This window comes from Sciurus vulgaris (assembly GCF_902686455.1).
Source record: "Sciurus vulgaris genome assembly, chromosome: 7".
NCBI classification, from domain to species: domain Eukaryota; kingdom Metazoa; phylum Chordata; class Mammalia; order Rodentia; family Sciuridae; genus Sciurus; species Sciurus vulgaris.
The window spans coordinates 152,297,238-152,301,282 of NC_136467.1; positions in this window are offsets into that span (position 1 = coordinate 152,297,238).

Sequence of the window (4,045 nt, forward strand, 5' to 3'; positions counted from 1 at the left end):
TTCGGAAACATTTTCTCAAACCAGACACCGAGGATCCTGGGCAGGGAAACCCTTTCCTGGGGCTGCCACTGAACCCAACCAGTTCAGAAGGCTTGGCGTTCACCTTACAAGGTGAACTATTGGGGAAAAGATCTGTCAAACAAATGCCTTCTTCAATTTGATTAGGAATTAATTCTTAGGATTCACTTTTTCCTAAGAAGGGATAAACATCTCTTGGATATTTGGCTCATTTTTGTCAGGAACTAAGAAATATTGAACTCAATATCCATTTTTTATATGGGCTGGTAAGAGAGACAAAACTGTGCTTTTATTCTCTCACCTTATTTACAGATGTACACCTTTGCGAACCAATTAGGCTTGTCATTACTTGAAGATAGTTGTTTTATTATTTTATTTTAAATTACTCTGTTGTGGTGCTGGGGATGGAACCCAGAGCCACATACACACAAGGCAGGCTGTCTACCACTGAGCTCCACCCAGCCCTGTCTTATTGAATTTTTAAAATTAACTAGTATTGCTTTGTTTTCATGGAATTTGCTCTTATAATTATTTTCTACTTGCAATGATATAGAGTTTATGGTATGATATAGTATCATTTAAAATTATTTGAATAAAAAGTGATTTGCTTAAGAAAGGTACTGAGTAAGCAATAAAGTTGGTGTACAGATATGGAAGGATCGTGAGAGTGGTATATCACCACTGAAGTTTGAAAAATGGAACTCTTGAGTACTTTTTAAATTGGGGTAAAGAACCAGTTTGGAATCTTAAATTTCCAATCCATTGCAGGTTCTCCTATAAGATACAATAGAAATGAATTACTAGAAAAAATAAAAATAAAAAAATCAATGACATTGAAAGGATATGCTTCGATTTTAAATTATTACATTAAATATTCATGAAGTAATTCTCAGATTGCTATAGAGGTTTTAAACTCTTCCTTTCAATTTCTAAACTGACCTCCTGTGTACCACCAACAATCTGCAGACCGGCAGTTGGTCGGTGGCCCAGACTTTGAAGGACACCACCCAGAGAAAGGGCAGACTAGACAAAGGGCAGCATTTACGGGTGAAACAGAGGAAAGGCAATGGCACAGTTTCCTTTGCAAATCTTTGCTTGCACAGAGTCACACTATTATTGCTCACGCTGGCCTCTCTGTTTCTATTGTCTGAATTGAGTATAAGTGTATTGTTTTGTAATAATTTTGTTCTTTTTCATCAAGTTATTTTAAAAACAAGATCCAGAAAGACTCACTGAGAAATTATCCAGGGCTGGGGTGCAGCTCAGTGGCAGAGTGCTTACCTAGCATGCCTGAGGCCCTGGGTTTGATCTCTAACCCTGACAAAAGAAAAGAAGAATCATCCAATGACTGTTCTGTATATAGTTCAACATCTCTTTGAAGGCAAATCTGTAAAAGTTTTCTTTTTGAATCTGGTAATCAGGAAAATATTAGCTTCTCAAAAATCAATTTTCTCCCTTTTATTACTTTAAAGAAACAATGACTCATATAACACATCCTGCTATATACCTTATGGTTGGTTGCAGGAAAAATTAGGAATTGAGGTAATATATAATCATAGTAATTATGTTCGTATTTGATCTGTTTATATTCCTTTTCTTTTACATAGGTTTTTGTTTCCTGTTATATGAGTCCCCAAATTGAGAAAAGAAATACCCATTGCAATATTGAGGATATAATTATTTTGTGAGTACTTGACTTCTACCCAAGTGGCAGAGCAGAAAAACTTAGATCTTCAGAGAAATTAATAGGGAATGAACTGAAAAACAAAAATCCATGATTCTTCCTGTTTTTGCAGATTTCTGATGTCTTCTGAGAGTCTGGGGCAGATAAAACTGCAGAACTAGAGAATTAGGTGTGTGCGTGTGTGTCTGTTTGACCGGCATGGAATTGAACTTGTCCCCTGAGATCGAAATGGTTAACAAGAAGACTCATGATGCAAACACTCCTGCATGTATTTTCTGGCCATTGTTGGTAGATGGTTGGAAGTGGACCTAATTTTGCTCAGGATATGAAGTAGGCATGATTCATCCCACGATTTTGAAAGGGTTGTCTGTCCCAGTTCCCGGAGAGATGTTGTTGTTTGCCTGTTCACTTGAAGAGGAAGGCAGACAAGAAGTGGCCTGTGTGACACTGTGATTACTGGCCTTAGGGAAGGACAAGAAGCTACAGTGTCAACTCAAGGCCATCCAAGCAAAAGGGGGGATGGGGTAGGGTTTGTAAATACCAGGAAGCAAAATGCTTGCCTAATGGAAGCTTAAACCTCTTCCCTTAGGCCCAAGCCTGTTTCCCTTAGGTTTCCTTCTGTTTCTTGAATGAGTTCAACCAGCCACACGTTCTTGTGGGAAGCCCAACATGACTCTGATGGTTCTGCGCTCTGTGTACCAGCTGTTGAAGAAGTGCTAGTGTTCCAGGGCCACCTCGCAAGGTGGCCAGGGAGGAGCCAGTGGACTAAAGGTGAACTAGGGTGTCAGGGAGATTGGAACTAAAGGGGATTTACTCAGGAATGAGATGGAAAAGTGGAGGAACGGGGTTTTGATGAATTTATTGCCATCTGAATGAGGTTTGGATCTGTCATCCATCATGAACACTGACTGAGAGTCAGAAAGGACCCTCCTGTAGCATCAAGATCACCATGGTTCATTAGTAAGGTCAAGATTGTTGGGCCTGAGAAATCTTCATGTGCTGCTCAGTTGAGTTAATGAAGAGGAGACGAGAGAGGAGATGAATTCCTGAAATAATTATCTTATAAGAAAGCACCTACTGCTTGCTCTTCTAGAAAATTTCAACAATAATGCATTTCAGACACTGGTATGAAGTTACTTTAGGTGGTCACATGTGAATCCTGGCTGTATAGGATGTCTGTTTTCATAGGAAAGAGCTTTAGTACAGAAAACAGTGATAAATTAGTGGTCTGCCTATGATGCCTGAGATAACAATGAATGAGGTAGCGTCCTTCAGCCTCCCCGAACAGAAGAAAATCTCCATTCATATGAGAGATGTTCTGTGATAGAGCTCCAACAACATAGCAAGAAGTTTTGACCATTACACCAAACATTTGGCTTTATAATTCAAAAAAATATGATAAAGAGAATGGGCTTATTGAAGAAGCAATACTGTTGGTTGAAAAACAAAACCAAACCAAACCCAGTGCCACATTGGCAGAGGAGTTAAGTGGAGTTTGTGAAGTGAGTCTGCAAAGCTCTGGACCCAGGAGCTGCTGCCCAGCACACTCCAGCACCCAGCTTGGATCCCCAGCACTGAAATATAAGAAAGCTTTACCATCCGGTTCCTACCGGGTGTGAGGTTGCTCCCCAGATGCTGTCCTCTGTTGCTCGGCTACATGGACATGACGAAGCAGAAGTCCTGAAGTGAGAGTTAGGAGATTCACAGGAACACCAGGATTCACTGGTAGAGGAAGTTCTGATTTTTTCTTATGCTTTTGGAATGTTTCATCAGAATAGAAAACTGTCCAGGGAACCTGGGATATAATAAAGAAAATGATTTTGTATGAACACAGAAGTACATGCACAGAGCATGGTGGTCTCTACCTGTGATCCAATGACTGGGGAGGTTGTGGCAGGAGGATTCACTCTAACAGAGTGAGGCCCTGTCTCAAAATAAGAAATAAAAGGGGCTGGGAAGGCAGCTCAGTGCCAGAGTCTCCCTGGGTTCAATCCGCAGTACTGAGGGTAGTGGTGAATGCTGGTTGCATTAGTGAGTGAGGACTCTTGGCTAACAATAGGAGCACATGTTATGCATCTAGAGCTAGAACATCTTTCACATTCGGGAAACAATTTTAAAACTGGTACATTTAAACACTTGTTATAATTCCTGAATATTTATATTGCCAGAATATTCATATTACCTAAGTCTATTCATTGGACCAAAACTAATGCTTCTATTGTTATAATTTTAAAAATAATGTGAGTTAAAAGCTAAAATAGCAAAATAATAATAATCCCTTCTGACCATAATGAAAACTATTTGTAGTTCAGATCAATCCCCTTAAATTATTTTATGTTCCAA